We start from the raw sequence: 22,652 nt of genomic DNA on the forward strand, positions 1-22,652 counted from the left end.
GCCAGTAGGGGGTGCTGGTTGCCCTCTCTGGGGTGTTGGTGACCTTGGTTGGGAGGCCTTCTCCCTTTGCCGGAAGGCAGGAGTTGGAACTATTGAATTCTTTTGCCTTCAATCAATGGTGGGCTTTACCCTGGCCTGAGGTTATTCCTCAGCTGGGCTGGTTCTTTTGCTCACACACCTGGGCCTGAGGCAGAAGTAATTTGCCTTTGTTTGAGGAAAAGCCTCTGTGCAATGGAGACATGCCCTCAAAGTTTCTCAGATGGGAGAAGCCTAGGGATGGTGTCTGCAGTTCTCCTGCACCAGAATACTTCCCCCAGCCTGGTCCTGGAGCTCCAGGGGGACAGCACCAACACCAGTGCCTCTGTTTCCCCGTGGACCCAAGCCCCTTTCGTCCAGCCCCACCGCTGATCCAGCAGGTCCGCTCTCAGGCCCTCAGACTCCTGGTTCCAATTCAGCTGTTAATCTGGCTGATCCGGGGCAGATCCTCCCTGGGAGCCCAGACTCACCTGCCCGGATTCGTCCAAGGCTGCTGCGGGAGACAAATCCTGAGGTATCTGTTCTTCTGGCTTTTCTTTCTGGGTTTTCTGGATCTGATTTCTTTTAAGAGGTTTGTTTCATGTGATAGATGGGGAAGAGATCAGGAGACTTTGGAACTGTGCCTGTCTTCTCTCCACCATCTTGGCCGGAAGTCTTTTTGTCCATCTTTAGAGTTTGTTTTGCTTGGAAATAATGTATCCTCTCTTAAATTTCCCGTTCTCCCTCCCCTCCCTATTTTCTAGTTGAGTGAAATATATTTTTGTAACCAACTATGTATGTTTATTTTTCTGTCTTTTGGACCAGTTTAGCTGAGAGAAAAGTTTAAGTATCTGCTGTTTTCCCCTACTACCACCTTTTTCCCCTTGTTTATGTGAGATAATTTTCCATTACATTCTTTTCTTTCACCCTTAGTGTATTTTTCTTCACCTCTCATTCCATTCTTTCCTTAAGATGATCAATACACAACAGAACTACTCCCAGACCTTGTCTAATTAGACTCTTCTGTAACCTCTAATGAAAATAGAGTTTAGAGGGAATGTTAGATAGATAGATAGATAGATAGATAGATAGATAGATAGATAGATAGATAGATAGATCGTCTCCTGTTAGAATGGAAATAGTTTCGCTTTGTAGCCTTTTATCATTATTCATTTGTATTTACCTTTTATATTTTTCCTAACACTTGTGTTAGAACTTTAAAGTTTCTATCACCTCTCTTGCTTTGTTTTGTTTTTTATCAGAAATAAGTCCACTATTTCATAAGAAGTACATTTTTTCCCCTTTGTAGGATTATGCTCAGATTTACTAGGTAAGTTATTCTTAGAGGTAAGCTGTATATATCCTTTGCCTTCTGGAATATCATATTCCAAGACTTCCACTTCTTTAGCATGAAGTTGCTTAATCAAGTGTGAAACTGACTGACTTCTCAGTACTTGAGTACTGAGTACTTTCTTTCTGATGGCTTGTAGAATTTTTTCCCTAATCTGGAAACTATAAATTTGGGCTATGAATTTCTTTCTGGAGGTGACCATGGTTTTTTTTTTTTTCTATTTCTATTTTATTCTCTAATTCTAAGAGATCTCTGGGTAGTTTTCTTTTAAATTGTTTTTCTTTAAAATGTTTAGAATTATGGTGTCTGGACTTTCTTTGGTCATGGCACTCATGTAGCTCTATGATTATTATATGATCTCTCAAGCTGTTTTCAAAGTCATTTGTTTTTTTGCTTGAGATACCTTAGATTTTCCTTTTTTTGACTTCCTATTAATAATTTCTGTTGTCTCACAGGATCATTGACTTGTATTTGTTCCATTCTAATTTTCAGGAAGTTTGATGCTTGAGCAAGGTTTTGTGCTTCCTTCCCTGTTCTTTCTTTCACAACTCTGATTTTATATTCCCCCCCAAAAAAAAACCTGTCATTTCATTAATAAATATATTTTGAAAAATTTTTTTGTAATTCTTGCTTCATCTCTTCCTGAAATTCTAGTTGAATTTATGCTCAAAGTGTGTTTTTCTTTGACACTCGTAAATGTTTTGGAATTCTTCTCTTGACCATCTTTGTCATAATAATAGCTCTTTATAGTGAGATTCTTTTTTATTTGCTTTGCACACTTCTGGAGAAAGGGGCTCAACTGATTCTGTTAGTGCTTTTGTGGGATGTTTGAGTATTCTATTTTTACAAAATTTCAGGGAAGCTTGAACTGGAATCCTGAAGGCTTTCAGAATTTCCAAGGTGTCTGATCCAGGATGAAGTCTGATTGCTACTTCTTTGGTGTGAGGCTGCAAATTGCTGACTTGGATTTGGTTTCAGGGAAACAATAAAATGCTGCCAGACTCAGCCACTATAGGCCATCTGGGATGTTCTGCTAGTTCAAAGGTACAGAATTGTAAGCTTCCCTTGGTCTTGATTGTTGCCTTAGTTTTTCTTCTACAAGATCCAGATTGGACTAGAAGCTAAAACTGAGTCTCCACTCTGCTTTTTGGGACCTAACCCATAGTGCCACCACTTTCTTCTGACCTTGTTTCTCTCTGGGTAGACCACCCAATTCCTGAAACTATTCCTCACCCTGGACAGCTACCCCCAGACCCAAATCTTTCCTAGTTTGCTCTGCATCTATGACCTGTTACAGAATAATAGAAAACAAAGCTGCTGATTTCTGTCTTTTCTTTCTATGGTGCCCCTGTATGGGTCTAGGACCTCCTCTTTTCTTGGTATACAAATCAGGACCCAAATCCATCCTGATCCTGTTGTCTGTTTATTTTCTCATTGCCAACCTGGGCTGTAAAGATAACTCACTGACTTTTCTTAGATTTCCCCATCAGGATTTTATTCTGGTGCATTTTCTTTTTTCCCCAATTTTAATATGTTTTTAGTTACAAATTTTCTCCCTTATCTACCCTATCCATTGAGGAGTAAACAAAACAATGCCCAGAAATATAAATTCCCCCATTAGATTGGTTCCTTTCTCCCCGTTAAAAAAGAAAAAAGAAAAGAACATATTGGGGAACATATTTCATCATTAGTCCTTTGACATTGTAGAACATTTTTAAAATTTGGCTATTGATATTTTGAATTTCCTCCTCTCAAAACTGTCTATTTATATCCTTTGATCATTTATCAATCTGGCAATGGCTCTTCTATAAATACAGTTCACTTCCTTATATAATGTAGGAAATGAGATCTTTATCAAAGATTTGCTGCAAAGATTCCCCCCCCATTTCCTGATTATTTCTAATTGTTTTGTGTTTGTTGTACAAAATTTATATTAACTTTATTTAATCAGAATTGTCCACATTACCTCTTTTGAACTTCTTTCTTGTTCATTCATGAATTCTTTTCTTCCCTTGTCCATAAATCTGTCAGGATTTTATTCCCTGTTCCTTTAATTTACTTATAATGTCATTTTATGTCTAAATCATGTAGTCATTTTGAGTTTATCTTCCTGTATAGTTTGAGATGTTAGATCACACCAGGTTTCTCCCTAGATTTCCAGTTTCCCATCAGTTTTTGTTGAATAGTGACTTCTTACCCCAGTAGCTTAGATCTTTTGGTTTATCAAACACTAGGCTACCATAATCATTTATTACTTTATATAGTATAGCTTATTCTATTCCATTGATCAACTTCTCTTTCTCATCCCGTATCAAGTTGTTTTTTGACAATTTCAAGTTTTGTAAAATATATTGAGGTCAGACACTTTTTTTCTCATTTTTTTCCAATATTTTCCTCTATATTCTTCACTTTTGTTACTCCAAATGAATTTTTAATAACTATAATGTAGTCCTTTGGTAGTTTCATATGGCACTGAATAGATTAAATAGTATTTTCATTTTTATTATATTGACTCAGCCTAGCCATGACCAATTAATATTTCTCTAATTATTTTGATTTGTCTTGATTTGTGTAAAGAATGTTTGTAATTGTGTTAATATAGTTCTTATGCTTATCATAGGTAGACACCCAAGTATTTCATACTATCCATAGTTATTTTAGACTAAATTTCTCTATTTCTTCTTGCTGGATTTAATAATATATAGAAATGACAATAATAGTTGACTTTCCTAGGTAAACCATCTTATCATCTACAGAAAGCAATAATCAATTGATTTTTGTTGTTTTTCTATTAATATAATCAATTTGGCTTATACTTTTCCAAATATTGAACCAGCCCTATATTACTGGTATAAATCCTATCTGGTTACATTTTATGATCTTTGTGATACGTTGCTGTAATCTCCTTTTTTAAAATAATTTTTGCTTCAGCATTCATTAACACTTGCTTTCTCATCTATTGCTTCTCATGTTTTCCAGATTGAGAAACTGAATAAGCATTCTTGTGATAAATGAGTCTAAAGTAATAGTCTCTGAGGTCCTGAACCTTTCAATGAGTAAATTATTAATTTTAGTAATCCACTTTGTGACATCTGTTTTATCTGCTAAGCAATTTTTTGTTTCCTCTTCATCTTTGTCATGTTCCATAATTTTAAAATTGATCATATTGATTCCTTAGTCTCAATTCCATGGAATAAGATACTCCTGTCAGGATATGCTGATTATCAGAAATCTCCTCATCATGCTTTTTAACTCAGCCTTGGGCATTCTCATAACTTTGCATCTTCCTCAGCTTCTCTCCCCTTTGACTGAAGGACTGGATTGTGGGATACTAAACTCTCCATAAAGAGTATCTCTATAATGAGCAGAACATGGATTTTGTATTCATTCCACTTTCCTTAAGCAATGCTATATGGTCTCACTCAAAAGACACAATGTCCCCCTATGCTTTCAGTCTGCTTATATCTTCCCTCATTAAGTTGTAAGCATCATAAGGGCTGAGACTGTTTCTTTTTTCCTATTCATATGCCTAATGTGAAGTCACAAGGATGGTGAACGGAAAGTCAAAGGACATTGATTAATAAGTCATTTGCAAAACAGATAATATTGATTTGACTTTTTCCTTCTAAAGGAAGAATTGGAAAAGAGAGGGATGGCTTGACAGGAAGGTGACTATAGTCAATGAAATGTATGGAATCACATATGAAATTAAATATGACAAATTCTCACTAATTAGAGTTGCTGATATTTGTCAGAAGCCTATGGGAAAAAAAGTCAAGCTAAAGGCCTTTGATTCTGAAATTTTAAATTTGCCCCAATTATGTTGTTACTATTTTGTTCAAGTGAAACATTTAAATACTCGACATATTTGACTTCCTGGGAGCAGCAGTTTGCTCAAGTAAAGATGTTGGTGTTCTACTTTGAGAGACTCATACACAGTCTCACAGTCTATATAGGTCATGCTTATACCAGAACACAGATTACTAAAATTTTAAAAATAATAAAGCGAAGATTCACTTGAAGCAGTACTAAAATCTCCATTGCAACATTTTTATTGTATTAATAAATAGAATAGCTGTGAACAATTGCAGTAAACTTGACTTGCCTTTTCAGATTAAAAAGCTATTTTAAAACTTATGACCGGGGCAGCTAGGTGGCGCAGTGGATAGAGCACTGGCCCTGGAGTCAGGAGTACCTGAGTTCAAATGTGGCCTCAGACACTTAATAATTACCTAGCTGTGTGGCCTCAGGCAAGCCACTTAACCCCAATTGCCTTGCAAAAACCCTAAAACCCTAAAAAAAATCAAAAAACTTATGACCAAGAAACATATAAGGAGAATGTATATGAGGTATATAATTGACTCTCTTTTAAAGAATTTTCCATTCATGAATGGGGTTTACATCTGAAGTATTTAAAGTGAAGATTTTTAACCTTCATTCATTTTATTTATGTTTTTGTGGCCTATTAATAGATTTAAATGTCTATGATGTGTTAGGTTGTACTCTGTTCCCAACAACAGACTATATATATATATATATATATATATATATATATATATATATATATGTATGTATGTATATATGTATATATGTCATTTGTAGTAATAAGAGATATAACTGAAATCATTTTTAAGCAAAAATCTATTCAGTTGATAATATTGTTGTTCTCTTTCAATGATTCCTAAGAATTTTATCTGAAATTCTCTTCTGCCACTGCCATTCCCAATGTCTTTTGAGGAACAGGGATTGTTCTGATTGATTTTAACTTTATTTCAAGTCAAATCTACTTATTCAATAAGCATTTATTGTGCCAGTCACTGCTAAGCAATGGAGAATTATAGCTAGATGGATGGATGGGCAGATAAGATGCATCAATAAATAAAATAGTCCCTCCTCTCAAAGAACTCAGTATCTAATAGGGAAGAAAGCATAAAAATAAATAAGTATAAACTAGCTATATGAAATAGTCAATGGTTAGTTAGTATTAAATCTCTGCTGGGTGGCAGGCAATGTGCTATAAGTCCTGAGTATGCAAATAAGAAAAAGAAAGACAGTCCCTGCCCTCTGGGAGCTTACCTTCTAGTGGGAAAGACTATATACAAAAAGGAGGGTGGTGTCAGAGATACCTAAAAAGTTGGGGTGTAGTGCTCCTAGTTAAAAACTTGTGGAAGGGGCGGCTAGGTGGTGTAGTGGATAAAGCACCGGCCTTGGAGTCAGGAGTACCTGGGTTCAAATCCAGTGTCAGACACTTAATTACCTAGCTGTTGTGGCCTTGGGCAAGCCACTTAACCCCATTTGCCTTGCAAAAAAAAAAACTTGTGGAAAATTAGAGCTAATGTTAGAGCAAGGCATCAGCATCAGGTTAATTGAGAAAAGCTTCTTGGGAAGATTTGGCTTTAGCTAAGACTGAAAATGGAGAAGGCCCAAGGCAGAGAGCAAGTAAGTCCTGGCAGATGGCCAGTGAAAATTCACAGGTTCCACAGGTGAATTGTCCTGGATGAGAAACCTGAACAGGGAGGAGGGACAATTCAGGATGGGATTTAAAAGGCAAACAAGATTTTCCATTTAATTCTGGAAGTGATAAAGACTGACTGAGGAGAAGCCAATTGGCCCACATTCAGAGTTCCAGCCTGCCTCATAGAGACAGCCCATCTTAAAAAGCCAAGCAAAAGACTGATAATAGTGAAATGAGGGAAAGGAGAAGGTTTGTAGAGGAAAGATATCATCAGCATTGAGCATAGGAGGCAGCTAATAAAATAAATACTAATGGAATTTTACTGAAATCTTATATGTAGCATGAAGTTAATTGATGATCATTGTTGTGCCCATTATCTATCACTTTTATAGGTAGCAGGTTCCTCTTTAGAAAAACTGATATTTATTCAAGGGTCTGTGGAAAGATAGACTTAGAAAACATTGTTATGGGATTTTCTGGAAATATGCTGAAAAAATTACTAAAAACATCTTTTCAGTACTTTCATTTTGCGAATAAAACCAGGAGAGACAGAGTTAAAAGCAATCCATGTGCTGAAGGAGCTAACATTCTAATGAGGGAAACAGCATAAAGAAATCAGAACATATGGTATACACATATGTATACACATTTTGGAGTAGAAACGATGGAAGTAATAGCTGAGAAGGCCAGAAAAACTCCTTTTAGAAGCAAGTACAAGTCCCTTTTAGAGGAGGGTTTCTCATACAGATCACCTTAACAAGTTGTCATCCAATCTTTCTTTGACTAGAGAATCAAAGGGAACTTTTGTCTTCCTAAGGTGACACATTCTACTTTTATATAAATCAAATTAGTGTTCCTTGGATTCTAGTTGGGATAAGGTACTTTTTAAAAATATATTCATAAATTCTAAGTTATTTGTTTTGACCAGTTTTTTTTTGAATTTATTAGATTAAAAATGAGTTTTTAAAGAGTTCAGTGATTATAAAATGAATATCCAAGAAGTTAGAGTGCTATTACATTAATACTATTATAGTTCCTAATAGCCTTACTCCTTCCATGCTTGTAGTTGATGATCTTGATTCTCAGATTTAAAATTGTGACACACTAAGACTATTCTAATATTGAATTAATATGATATTCTCTCATAAATAGCTGAATTGCAGTGGTTAGAGAAAAAGGGAATCAATAAAATTTGAGGCAGAATAGCTTTTGTTAAGTTTATTTAGTTTTTCAGTTGAGATCTGAAGTGACTATAAACATGACTACAGAAGAAATGGTTTCAAAAATATCTTTGTAAGTCAGAGAAATGAAACATCAGTGTTTAATATTGCAACCTTTGTAATTCTTTGGTCACTTATAATTGATTTGGGATAGTTTTTCTAGATGATTTTGCTAAAAGACTATTGGCAATTTTTAGTAGTTGGCTTAAACAAAACCTTTTTAAAAAACATGCTAATGTTTTATAACCACTCAATCTTATTTCCCTTTTATTTTCAGGAGTTGGAAATATCTGAATGATTTGAAGGTGAGGGATCAATGACGGTTGGAGATACCAAGCTCAAAAAGGAAAACTACATGTGAAACGGTAATTTGGGCATTTAGGTCATAGTAAAGGGAAGAGGGGATTGAACATTTAAATAGAAAACTAGGTTTGAATAAGTTCTTTTGCAAACTTTTCATAACCAAAGACAAAATGTAGGTTGTTTTCATAAAAGCAGTATGTTTTGTAATGAAATTCTGAAAAATAAGATCAAAAGAAAAAGTCACTCTCTTGTAAATTCATCAGAAGGCTACCTTTTTAATGTTATTTTTAGTGATTGTTATCATTTGTATCATCAAATATATCTCCTTTGCCCATTTTGTCAGAGCCTGATATGTTACACCTCATGCAGGAAGGAATATGACATAAAAGAAGGGAATGACTTAAATGACTTAAACTGACAAAAACTGACCAAAAAGGAGTCTTCTAAGTTCAGAGAGAAGGTTTCAGCAGCTCTAGAGGACAGTATTTTTAAAAATGGGGTGAAGAATAATACCATTAACCTAAAGTATTGAGTATATTGAAGGGAAGATGTGTAAGGATGAGGTAGAGCTAGATTATGGGGGCTCTTTAATAGCAGGTTCCAGAACTTAAATTATATGTTGTTGACCTTAAAGAGCCACAAAGATTTTTAAGCAGCAGAATGGCATTATCAAAACTATTCATGATAACAGAAATAGGCTGGAGACTAGAAGCCTAGGTTTTAGACTTATAATCTAAATGAGAAGAGATAGCTGTTTCAACTTATAGTGGTTATAGGGAGGAATATAAAGGAAAGATCAGCAATTAATTACTGTGGACCCAGAAGCAATAAGAGTTCTTAACAGACTGGTTATGAGTGAGGAGTATTTTTTAAAAAGAGGTTATAACTATGAGGACAAATGGTCCTTAGAGACCATCTAGTACAGCTCCCTCATTTTACAGATGAGGAAACTGGGACCCAAAGAGACTTAGTCTAAAGTTATACAAGTAGGAAGCATTAAGAAGGGTTTGAGCCCTGTTTATCTGACTAGAGCCATAGTCTCAGATTTATTTATGTTTTTATAGTTCTATTTCCTCCTCTATCAGTTGTCAATTCTTGATGCTATTAGTATTTTCTGCTACTGTGATCCCTTATTTTGTCATATAGTTCATATATTTTGTCATAATTTATGCAAATAAAATGTGCTGGTTTTATAATACTTTACCTTCATATTTCTGCTGTTTCCCATCTGGTTGTAGGTGCAAGAATCTTACCCATGTGATAGTAGAAAGTTATCTTTACATTTAATATTTAAAATATTTACAACCATTTATTCTTATAATACTCTATAACTCTTAATCAGGAGTGAGAAAACTGTACTAGTTTCTCATCTACACTGTCAAATACAAAGGACTATTAAATTATTTGGAATTCTTATTTAGTCTAAATCAATAATGTTTTACTATTAATTGATGTATGTATCATAAACAAAAATATTGCTATAGATTTAATTTCTAAAGGAAATTAAAGTTAAAATGCTAAGTAAAAAAAAGGACAACAAATTTTACCATTTTTTTTTGTTCATTTAGTAATATTTGCATCAATGGTTTGTGGCTACACCTGTAAAATTTTTGCTAGAGTAGATGTATTTTTCTGTGTCTGTTCTTCTAAGCCATGTTGTTGTTATCAAAGAAGACCAAAACCGCATCACTTTGTTAGAGACAGTTTATAATACAGACTCAGAATGCTTTACCACAGATCAGCTACAATTAGTCCATGTGAACCCCGGGGGTGGGTTCTTTAAATTTGTTCACCTCACATTTCCTTTTAGCTGCTTTCCATTCTCCCATTCTCATAGAGTGCAGTCCCATCTCTAAAGAGGGGCTGGTGTCTCCCATGCTACCCAATCAATTCCAGAGTTCTTGAGAGACTTGAGAGTGTCCTTCCCTCCTGTGAGCACTTGCCCTTTGAGAGTTCTCCATAAAATAGTACATTTGGCATTAGAACAGCATGGCAAGCCTATGGTACTTGCACTCTCTATAGTAACATTTGAATGCTTGGCACTTTAGATCCAGGAAAGGACCTCAATGTCTGGTATCTTCTCCTGCCAGGTGATCTTCAGAATTTTTATAAGACAATTTAAATGGAAGTGATTCAGTTTCCTGACGTGGCGCTGGTAGACTGTCCAGGTTTCACAGGCATACAGTAATGAGGTCAGTGCAACGGCTCTGTAGACCTTCACTTTGGCATCATTACCCTATGAAGACCAAGTAGTTAGTAGGTTGTATGTATCGGATCTGCTTTGGAACTCTTTGCTTGTTCATCATCAGCTGCTGAATGTTCCCTTTTGACATTCTTGTAACTGCATACCTATATAGACTATCACAGTGGGAATCAAGAGTTCAGGATTTCCATGTAAAGAAACATTTGAATCCCTGTCCTTCATGGCATGCAAAGAGTCAAATGTGTCTCCTTTTGAGCACAGCCAGGTGGATTTATAATCAAGATGTCACTGACAGGTGGAATGCACCATTAGACATTATGATAATGCCCAGGAGGATGATAATGACTCTTTCATTTGACATATGTATATAATAAGGTTTTTTGGGGAAAATACACCCATCTCAGATCAGAAATACTAGCAATTTTCCTAGGTGGAGGAATTCTCTTAGAGTACAGAAACTATGTTCTACCATAACCACCTCAGTTTCTAATGACCATATGAACAAGGTACCAGTGGTAAAGGCCAAGTCCTAGTCAGCACTTTGAGAAGCAGACAGAACTGAGGGATGCTAGGTACACTTCTCATACAAGTCTCAACACAACAGAAACAAAATCACAAAATGGTAAGACTAATAAAAGAAGCTAGACAGACCACTTGAGCCCAGTAGCACATCCCATTTTCCCAAGTGAAAATCTTGGGGCTAGTTTACTTAGGGATTTTCACTTCCTTACCTATCCCAGATGTGTCAGTAGCATGGTTATGAAAGATAAGAACAGAACCTCATCTGAAAAATGAAGCCTTCTTTGGAACAAGAACACTCCAGCAATCCACCTCAGGTTTCAGTGTCCAGTCCTGAAGAGGTATTTGAGAGCATCCAATGAGCTACATCAGCAGAATTATAGTAGAGGATTCAGTTATCTTCAGGGTTCCAAAGACAGAGTTTGGAATGCTAGAAGAGAAAGAAAAGCTTCCAACAATTCATAACTTCAGACCTCAAAGCAAGACACATCCGAGTGTTAACTGCAGTAGAGTTCCCCCCTCCCGCTCCTTGTGGCTAACCTCCTTGATGACTGTCTACAATCTCACCTCCTTCATCATTCATTCAGAAACTGCCCTCCATTTTAGTAAATAGTGAGCTTTTTATTGTCAAGTATAATGTCCTTTTCTCATTCTTCTTGGGTCAGAATAAGAATGGAAATTTATGGGAGATATTGGAGTTATATATGAAAATCTGAGTCATCCTATTGGAGCTGATAGTATTCCCCAAAAAAGACTGAGGAGTAGTTATACAGATAGGAAATAAATTAGGAGAGATCAGTGTCATATAAATCCAGAAGTATTCCCAAAAGAAGACTGAGGTGTAGTCATACAGATAGGAAATAAATGAGAGATCAGTGTCATATCAATCCATAAAGGATAGCATATGCAGAGAGAAACATGGGTCAAATAAAGCAGATAGGTTCTGAAGGATTAGAACTGAGAAAAGTCCATTAGCTATGACAATTAAGAGATCATTGGTAATTTTGGAGAGAGGAATTATAATTGAGTAATGGGCTGGAAGCCAGAATGCAAAATACTTAGCAAGTCATCTTCCTGAACTTTGTTCTGCAAACTCTGGCCACATTTGGAGATATAGTTGTTCTTTTGAGAATGTATATAGGATTAAAAGGAAAAGGAGCCAAACTAACAGTCATATATAAATTTATCCTTTATTGTCTACATTATAGACTCCCAGCTGAGAACTTTTCCTTATATTTCACTGGAAAAAAAATGGAGATCATTTGCCTAAAATATCTTTTTCTTCTTTCATCATCTAACATCCTCAGGTGACTCCCCCTTCCCCAACTAAGTCCTTCATCTCTCTCTCTCTCTCTCTCTCTCTCTCTCTCTCTCTCTCTATCTCTTGAAGAGGTAGCCTTTCTTGGCAACCTGTAAATGCAATCCCATTCTATCCTGTCTTCTTCAGTTAATTACAACTCTTCTGTCAAGTTCAGTCTCACTAAATTTTACTCTCTTCCTGCCTGCCAGATTCTGCCTGCTGCCACATATGTCTTCTCCAATCTCAAAAATTCCTCACTTTATTCATGTTAATTATCATCCTATATCTCCCCTCCCCCCCTCCAGCCCCTTGTGGCTAACCTCCTTGATGACTGTCTACAATCTGACCTCCTCCATCATTCATTAGAAACTGCTCTCCATTTTAGTAAATAGTGAGCTTTTTTATTGACAAGTATAATGTCCTTTTCTCATTCTTCTTCCTCCTTTGACCTCTCTCTTCCCCTATCTTCTCTTTAATTTTCATGACATTGCAATCTTCTGCTTCTTTGCCTTCCTTTCTAAACCCTCCTTAGTTTTCCTTGCTGGATCTTTATATAGGTCAAACTCACTATGAGTATCCTTTAAGACTCTTTGGGGCTCACTTCTCCCTCTGCATCATTTCACTTGGTGACCTCATCAGCTCCTATGGATTCAGTTTATCTAAGTAGATGATTCTCAGATATACTTATCTGGCCCAGAGTTCTCTGCTAGCTTCTATTCTTACATAGTTGCCTGTTGGCAAATATTGGATATCTCTGATTAGATGTCTCATAAATCTTGTAAACTTTCAGTATGTCCAGGTCTAAACTCACTTCTCCTCCTTGCCCCAACCTCCCCCCCCCCATGTTAACTTCCTGCAACTAAAGGATACCCTCATAATTTTAGTTACCTAGACTTGAAAGTTACATGTCATCTTCAACTTTTTACCCTCTCTCTTACTCCTTCCCACATCCTTTCTTATTGCCAAATTCTCTTGATTCTATTTCCTTAGGAAGCATTTCTTATATTTGTCCTCTTTTATCCTCTGCTACTGCCACCACTCTGGTGAAGTCCATCAATAACTCAAAGTTGGACTATTATAATAGCCTGCTAGTTAGGCTCCTGCCTTAGGTCTCTCCTTATTAAAGTCCATCTTCCACTCAACTGTCAAATTATTCTTACTAAAATGCTGGTCTGACCATGTTAACCCTCTATTTAATAAACATGAATGATTCCCTGTTACTTTCAGGATGAAATGCAAAATCCTCTGTTTAGTTTTTAAAGCTCCTCTTAACCTAAGCCTCTCAGGGCAGGTAGGTGGATAGAGCACCAGCCCTTGAGTCATGAGGATCTTAGTGAGTTTAAATCCAATCTTAGACACTTAATAATTACCTAGCTGTGTGACCTTGGGCAAGTCATTTAACCCCATTACCTTGCAAAAAGATAAAACAAAATGTAAGCCTCTCCTCCCTTTCCAGTCTTCTGAACATTCCAGTCCACATACTCTAATGTAATGATGCTGATCTCTTTACCATTCCTTACAATACTCCCATCTTCTAATCATATTTTCAGTGGATATCCTTTACATCAGGAATTCTTTCTTTCCTCTTTTCTGCCTTCTAGCTTCCTTTAGATCCTGTATTCTTCAAGATGTTCTAGTTCCCCAATGCTTTCCCCCCTTGAGATTATTTTCAATTTATCTTGTTTGGATGTAGTCATTTGCATGTTGTCTTCCTTATTAGATTGTAAACTCCTTGAGAGAAGGGATTTCTTTTGTCTTTCTTTGTATCCCCAGGATTACTTAATATAGTGCTTGGAAATGTGAACTTTACAACTAGAATTTAGTGTAATGAAAAAAAAATAGTAGATACTTGAAAACCAAGCCATTAGCATTTTCTTACAAAGGGGAACTTAAAAGTGAGACAAGGATTCTCTGTTTTCTGGTTACTTTGTACTCTTATGTCTAGATTCCCAACCTTTTGGGGAGCATTTGTTAAGGATGTGTCATATTTAGAAAGTTGTATTCAATTAAGTTGAAATGCTAGGGTTTTTAAAAATATTTTTGCTGGATTTTCAAATTGTGAAATAGGACATCTTATTCCAAAATTAAATCAGTTATTTTTTCCAGTAAAGAGCAAACAATTACAGCAGAGTGTTTGTCACTGAACCATCTTCTTCTGACACTTCCTTAGCTCTTCTAAAATTTACTTTGTAGTTGAGTTAATGGTAAGATGAATTATGTGGGATAAACTAATGTATTTTAAATAAAATCACTCTTTAAGGTTCATCTTGTACATCTTTCTTTTACTGGGTTTTGTTTTTTTCTTTGCTGCATCAGGAAATGTTCTGGTGGTAATGGAATACTCTCCAGTTTCTTCTTTTGGACATGGTGACCAAGTATTCATTAGCTACATTAATATTAAGAAAAAAAAAGTAAAACTCAGATTATTGGGAATTCTTTAAGAATGAGTTGTTCTTAGCTAAGGGTAGAGCAAGTGTGTTTTCTCCTTGAAAGTACATATAAGCAAAAGATCACAATTCCCCCTCTCCATTACCCAACTTTCCTCACGCCTGTCAAATTTCATCTGCTGCTAATTTCTCCTACTTTCTCTTCATGTTTTCTCTCTACCTGTTACAGGCTTTTAACCTCTGCTATCTGTATCTGTGGCCAATACTAGCCTCTCCCCACCACTATCACTGCCCCCTCATGCTGCTCTTCAGCTGTTGATGGCACAAATGATTATGGTACAAGGAAGATATTCTCTTTTTTTTTTGTACTTCAAGATTTTATTTATTTTGAGTTTTACAATTTTCCCCTAATCTTACTTCCTTCTCCACCCCCACCACCTACAGAAGGCAATTTGCCAGTCTTTACATTTTTTCCATGGTATAAATTGATCCACATTGAGTGTGATGAAAGAGAAATCATATCCTTATGGAAGAAACATAAAGTATAGGAGATAACAAGATCAGACAATAAGAGCTCAGGGTTTTTTTTTCTTCTAAATTAAAGGTAATAGTCCTTGGTCTTTGTTCAAACTCCATGGTTCTTTCTCTGGATACAGATGGTATTCTCCAATGCAGACAACCCCAAATTGTCCCTGATTGTTGCACTGATGGAATGGGTGAATCCATCAAAGTTGATCATCACCCCCATGTTGTTGTTAGGGTGTAGTGTTTTTCTGGTTCTGCTCATCTCACTCAGCAGCAGTTCAAAGCAAGATATTCTTAATGCTTATCTTATCAGGGTACAATGTTTGAGTGCAAATTTAAGGATATGTTGACATTCCCGGTGCTCATTTTGTTTAACCCTAATCCTTTCTTGTTTCCCTTCCTGTTCTGCTTCCCTGCAATCAGTATAGGAGAAACTTCTAAGGCAGTTCAGTGCTCCTTGCAGCAGTGGATGGTTATAATTGGGCGGGGTGGGGTGGGGGGGAATACCTTATAGTCATGAAAACCTTTCTATTTGCATGAAATAAGGAAACTTCTATATTGTTGCTGCTTCTGCATCAGGGGTGCTGTCCATCAGCATCTTCCAACCTCCAATGATTTGCAATCCTCTAAGCTCTTCATGTTGGGGATTTTCCCTTTGAAATCAGATCCATGTTGCAGTCTAAAAACTCCCTAGACTTGACTTTAGGCTCCCACAGCTGCCACTTTTATTCTCTGTTTGTTGTTTTTGGCCCCTTTGGCACCTTGTTTCCTATCCTATCTTCCACTTCTTCTTAGAATCTTTCATCCTCAGAGGCCAACCTTTCATAAATGTGAATAGTGATGTTGTTTCATTGTTACCATGTAATACACCAGTAAACACTTTGTTAATCATCAGAGAAGATACAAAATTTAGGGACACATGGTCCCTACTTTCAAAGAGCTTACTGTAATAAAATGATGTAGTACATACCCAGCTAAGTACATTAGAGATATATAAAACAAATTCTTGACTACTGAAAAGTGGAGCTCTGATTGGGGGGATCAGGGAAGGCTTTCAGAGACAGAAAGATCATTCCAGAAAATGGGAACTAAGTTAGCAAAGGAACAGAGACAAAATATTTCAGGGTTCAAAATGTTTCATAATTCTTATCTTGCTCCACCCTCCCTCCCCCAAAAGTAAAAGCCTATGACAGCCGAGTGTTTCTTTTTTTTTAATTTATTTTTTATTCTCATTTTGTATAAATGTTTTTTTACATTAATAAAATATTCTTGTTTACAAATAAACAAAATACCCCTCCTCCCCCATGAATATAGATAGACTTGTTTGGGCGAAAAAGTAAAGGGGAGAGAAAAAAATTAAAATAAAAAAATAATAATAGTAATAATTGTAGGTATGGCCAGGTGGCACAATGGACGAAGCACCAGCCCTGGAGCCACGAGCACCCGAGTCCACATCCAGCCTCGTAAACCCAACAATCACCTAGGCATGTGATGTGAAAGCCACCCGATTCCCACTGCCCTGGAAAAACCCCAAAAAAAAGAAAGAAAAAGAGACCCAAAATAAAATAAAATAGTAATAATAGTAGGGGTGGCTGGGTGGCAGACAGAGCATTGGCCCTTGAGCCAGGAGCACCTGGGTCCAAATCCGGCCCCAGACACCCAAAGATCACCCTGCTATATGGCCCCAGGCAGGCCACCCAGCCCCACTTGCCCTGCACCCTCCCCCAAATAATCATAACAAAAAAATGTGCTTGAGTCTTTGTTCCAACACCAACAACTCTGTCATGGGTGGATCTCATTCTTTATGATAAGTCCATCACAAAAATTATTTCCATATTTCTCTACCTTTGCCATTGCTGATCACAACTCCCTCCTTTCTTATTTCTCCACTACCATGTACTCTATTTTCTCTCTCCTTTCACTATGACTCTGCTGTAGGGTTGCTGAGTGGCACAGCCCCGGGGCCAAGAAGCCCTGAGCCCCCATACCACCCCTTAGGCCCGGAATCCACCTGGCCCTGTGGTCCTGAGCAGGCCTTCCATTCCCAGCCCCTTGCAAGAAGTAAGAAAGAAAATGTGTTATATCTGGCCACTCTCCCCCCATGGTCCATCCTCTCCTCCTTTATTCACATCCCCACCCCTTCCCCCTGCTCCCCCCTCCTTACTCCAGATACCTATACCCCATTGAGTATATTTGCTGTTTCCTCTCCTAGCCATCTCTGATGAGAGCAAAGTTTCCCTCATTCCCCCTTGCCTCCCCCCTTCCATATCATTGCAATAGCTCATTGTAATAAAAAAAAATCTTATGTGAAATATCTTGAACTATTCCCCCTCTCCTTTTTCTTTCTCCCAATCCATTTCCCTTTTTTTATTGACTCCATTTTTACACCATATTTTATCTTCGAATTCAGCGTTCTCCTGTGCTTCAACTATAAAAGCTCTCTCTACCTGCCCTATTAACTGAGAAGGTTCATATGACTATTATCAGTGTCATTTTTCCATGCAGGAATGCATGCAGTTCATCCTCATTAAGTCCCTCATATTTCCCCCCTCTACTCCAATCTCCATGCTTCACCTGAGTCCTGTATCTGAAGATCAAACCTTCTGTTCAGCTCTGGCCATTCCAAAAGGAACATTTGAAATTCCCCTGGTTCATTGAAAGTCCATCTTTTTTTCCCTGGAAGAGGACATTCAGCCTTGCTGGGTAGTTCATTCTTGGCTGCATTCTAAGCTCTCTTGCCTTCCCGTATATTGTATTCCAAGCCCTACGAGCTTCCAATGTAACTGCTGCTAAGTCCTGTATGACCTGCAGCTCCACGATATTTGAACTGTGTCCTTCTGGCTGCTTGTAATATTTTCTCTTTGACTTGGGAGTTCTGGAACTTGGCTATAATATTCCTAGGGCTTGGTTTTTTGGGATCTCTTTCTCTGGGGGATCGGTGGATTCTCTCCATTTCTATTTTGCCCTCCGCCTCTAGAATATCAGGGCAATTTTCCTGTAGTAATTCTTTGAAAATATCTGTCAAGGCTCTTTTCCTGATCATGACTTTCAGGTATTCCAATAATTTTTAAATTATCTTTCCTAAGTCTGTTTTCCATATCAGTTGTTTTTTCAATGAGATATTTCACATTTTCTTCTAATTTTTCATTTTTTTGGTTTTGAAATATTGATTCCTGATTTCTGGTAAATTCATCAATCTCCCTAAATTCTGTTCTTTGTCTGAAGGATTTGTTCTCCTCAGAGAGTTTTCTTATCTCTTTTTCCATCTGGCCAATTTTGCTTTTTAAAGCATTTTTCTCCTCAATAACTTTTTGAACTGTTTTATCCATTTAACCTAAGCTGGTTTTTAGCATGCTATTTTCTTCAGCATATTTTTTTTGGATTTCCTTGACTAAGCTACTGACTTCATTTTCATGTTTTTCCTGCATCTCTCTCCTTTCTTTTCCCAGTTTTTCTTCCAACTCCCTCATTTGATTTTCAAAGTCTTTTTTGAGCTCTATCATAGCCTGAGCCCAATTTCCGTTTTTCTTGGAGTCTTTAGATGCAGGAGCTTGTGCGTCCTCATCTTCAGACTGAGTATTTTGGTCCTTCTTGGGCTCATTTGCAAAATATTTCTCAATAGTCTTCTTTGTTTATCTGCTTGCTCATTTTCCCAGCCTGGGCCTGGTTTGGGGTGTTTCTTGAGCTTTTGGGACACTCCCACAAGGGTCTCAGTGTGTGCGGCTCTGTTCTCCCTCCTGGTCTGTGAATGACCATAAGCGCCCCCCTCTGCCAGGGGGCTAAGGGGGGGGGGGGGCCTAGACTGCGATCAGGATCTGAATGTGGTCAGAGCCCCAGAGTCCTGTTTCAGGGGCAGAGGACAGAGCTAGGCAGTCTCTCTTCACTCCCCTCCCTCAGCTCAATGGGCTCATGCCCTGGGGGCTCCTGCTTAGGGGCTGTGCCTGCTTCTGTTTCCTGGATCAGGGCTGGGGAAAGATGTTGCTGCTTGCTGTGTGCCCTGAGGGCTGGGCTCCACTTGCTCGCTCTGGCAGAGGTCCCCCACTTTGTGCCTGGTGCTCCTCGGGGTGCAGCTCAGGAGACTCCCCCGCTGCTGTGAGCTGAGACTCCGGGAGGCTGAGGTTCTTTGGCTCTGGCAGGCCACCCCTCTGGCGGGCCGCTTCTCCGATCCCGGGGAGCAGAGCCTTTCTGCTCTTTTTTGAGTAGAAGAACTGCCTCACTGGGTCCCTTTGTAGGTTCTGTCTCTTGAAAGTTTAGTTAGAGTCCTTAGCTGATGAATTTTATCAGAGAGCTCCTAAGACTCCATCCCTTCTTGTCGCCATCTTGGCTCCACCCCCGAGTGTTTCTTAAATAACCACTTGGCTATGGAGTGGTGTGATGGGGAATATTCCTGATTATTTAAGGTGCTGCTTGATTGCTGTTTGAATTCAGTTATAAAGGTAAGGATTTGGGAGATGCTAATTCTACATAAAGAAATATTCTTTAGAACTTAGGTTCTCTGGAGGAGAAGAATAGATAAATAATGTCATGACTGATTGACAATATATAGACAATGGAGGTGACATAAATGAAATAAAGATAATGTTGTTTCTAAGCCTAAGACCTGTGATCAAATAATTGTACCCCAAAAAAGAATATTGGAAAAAGAGGGCTAGTTTTCTGGGAAAGGATGAAGAGATTCATTTTAAATTTGTTTAGTTTGTGGAGACATTTAATGTGGAACTAATACAGTAGGTATTTGGAGGTTTGGGGAGGTATTCTATTTGGTATAGATACTGGTAATGGGTTTGTAAAAATCATCTGGGTAAGTGTTTAGTTCAAGTATTAAGAATACCTGAGCTCACTTCTGGACTTTTTATCAGCAAAATGAAAGACTAGATACTTTCTCTAATCCTGAGGATCTTAAAGATAAACTCCATGGAAAACACTTAAGGATTGTATATATCTCAGTTGAAATAAGTAGATTTCCCAGAAGAGTATGATGGATCCAAAAACCTGAACATCTTAATGCTAAAAATAATACAAGGAAACTGTCCAGACTATTTGAAAACAAAAAGCAAAATGCTAGTCTAAAATATCCACAGTTGACCTCCAGGGGGATCCAGGGTGAAAAATTTTATGATGCAAACTCCAAAACATAGAAATTGTACACAAGAGCTAAAACAAATTAACTATCTCCAAGTTCATACTGGCGAAGAAGACTAAAGGCTTACTCACCTTCTCCCCTACAGACCATCCCATTCTGGCAAGGCTTGCAATAGAACTTAACTCTTCTCTTCACCCTTTCTGTGCCAAGGAAAATTAAAAAAAAAAAACCAGAATCTTGCTCTGGCTATCATGGCAGCATAGCACAGCACTGCTTTGCTACAGAGCTCACCCAGAGAACTGAAGAACACAAGAAACTAGGCAGGGCACCAGCTCTCAGCATAGTGCCTAAAGCATGGTAGACCTTTAATCATGGTAGACTGTTGCTGCACAAACCTGAAGGAAGATGGCATCCATTTGGTCTATTTTTGTGTCCTCAGAAGTCATTTGAATAGATAGCCAGGCCATGAGTTAACATATTAACTTCCAGAGTGGGACGAGGCTAAGTCAACTTTGAGGTTCAGCTCCTAGGAAAACCAAAGGAGGAAGGAATCAGAAAATGAGCAATATAGGTTACCTTGAGGCTGCAGTGGAGGAACACTCCATTAAATATAAGCAAATAAATCAAGAGGGAAGACATTAATAACAGAATGGAATATGATCTTAGAATTGGTTTATAAAAATCCAGATATCCATGAATAATATGAGAAGATAAAGAAAAAGTAATACCTGAAGACATTATGTGAGTAGGAGACAGATAACATGAGTATCAGAAAAGTATGATGGATCCAAAAACCTGAATATCATAATGATAGAAATAATACAAGGAAACTGTCCAGACTATTTGAAAACAAAAAGAAAAATGCCAGTCAAAAATATCCACAGTTGGCCTTCAGGGGGATCCACATGAAAAATTCTATGATGCAAACTCCAAAACACTTTGTTTTAAGTTTAATAATTCCAGGGGGCAGCCAGGTGGCACAGTGGATAGAGCACCAGCCGTGGGACACTGTCTATTCCCTGGTTCCAGACGCTATACTTCTTAATTGAAATATTGGGATTGGAATTTGTTTTTTGGCCTGCAATATGTTTGTATACATATATACATATATATCTTCTTTGATGTATGTGTGTGTGTGTGTGTGTGTGTACGTATAATTGAACTTGCTATTAACTACCAGCTGTAATAGGTTAGAATTCCACTATTGAATGTGACTTTAGGCAATACTTAATTCAACCAAATCTGAAAAAGCTTACCTATACCATAAGTAACCAGTAGTGATAACAACCTTTGCTAGAAGGCCTCCAAAGAGAAGGAACCCACTATTTCTTTGAGGCAGCCCTTTCTAATTTTGTATTTGTATTGCTCTAATTGAGAGAACTTTTTTCCACCTTAAAGGCTAAATTTGCCATACATTATTCTTAGTAACACCTTGAAGAGACAACTAAAACAATCCTGATTCTTTTCCAAATGACAGTCATTTATGACTTTTCCAAAAAATATTTTTATGGTCAAACCATGTCAATGATATAAAAATAACAGTGCTACCTAAATTAATTTATGGTTTCAGTGCCATGCCAAACAAACTATCATAAAATTGGGTTACTATTAATCAATAGAATACAAAAGACACCGAAGTAGTTGAACATAATAACTCAGGTTCAGTTAACCCAATAATATAGTTTTGTTTTTAAATTTGTTATTTATTTTTTAACAATACTGTGTGTGATGAATGCCACTTAAATAAATTTTGGAGATTTCTCAAGGTATGAAGAGAAAAAGCTTTATTACAATTCTCGAGAATTAGACCCCTACTCAACTGTATAGATGGGAGAGTAAAAGAGTAACATGAGACATGAGCAACAGAGAATATCTGTGGTTCCTAATGTGATTCCCCGCCCCCCCCCCCCACTGACCCCATCCTCATTAGTTGAGAATGTGGTCTTTACAATCTAAGCGCCTAAGCTAATTTAAAGTAAAGCATATAATCCAAAGAGAGACATGTGTCTCCTTCCTGAACAAAAGTCAGTTTGCTCTTTGCATTCCGGTCCTAATAATATTCACTGATAACCCAAAAGTTGTTTGTCAGGGGAGGAGGGGCAGAAAAGACACGTTCTCATCTATAATATTCTACTGAAGAAATCTCAGACTTTATCCCACTCAATAACATTGCTCTTGCTTGCCTACTCTCTTCTACTTGTAAATATTTTATTGATGCTCTTTTCTTAGTTTTCTCCTATTAGGCAGGGATGTACAAGTATCCCTGGTGTCAAGAAGAATCCATTCAAATC

General features: G+C 37.4%; 1 protein-coding gene across 7 annotated transcripts in view; it reads left to right on the forward strand.

Annotated features, from left to right (window-relative positions):
- The window catches only part of MAPK8 (mitogen-activated protein kinase 8), a 129,158-nt gene that overhangs the window by 69,862 nt on the left and 36,644 nt on the right, over positions 1-22,652 (forward strand). For 5 of the 7 annotated variants that reach the window (XM_074233103.1, XM_074233098.1, XM_074233100.1 and 2 more), the window contains one exon: positions 8,319-8,406. The gene's annotated coding sequence lies outside the window, so the exon portion shown is untranslated. Of the gene's footprint in view, positions 1-2,049; positions 2,411-8,318; positions 8,407-10,434; positions 10,537-22,652 lie in introns of those variants that run through there. The other 2 variants (XM_074233099.1, XM_074233101.1) reach the window with 2 other exon arrangements.

Source organism: Macrotis lagotis, chromosome 4, assembly GCF_037893015.1.
Source record: "Macrotis lagotis isolate mMagLag1 chromosome 4, bilby.v1.9.chrom.fasta, whole genome shotgun sequence".
Classification (NCBI taxonomy): Eukaryota; Metazoa; Chordata; class Mammalia; order Peramelemorphia; family Peramelidae; genus Macrotis; species Macrotis lagotis.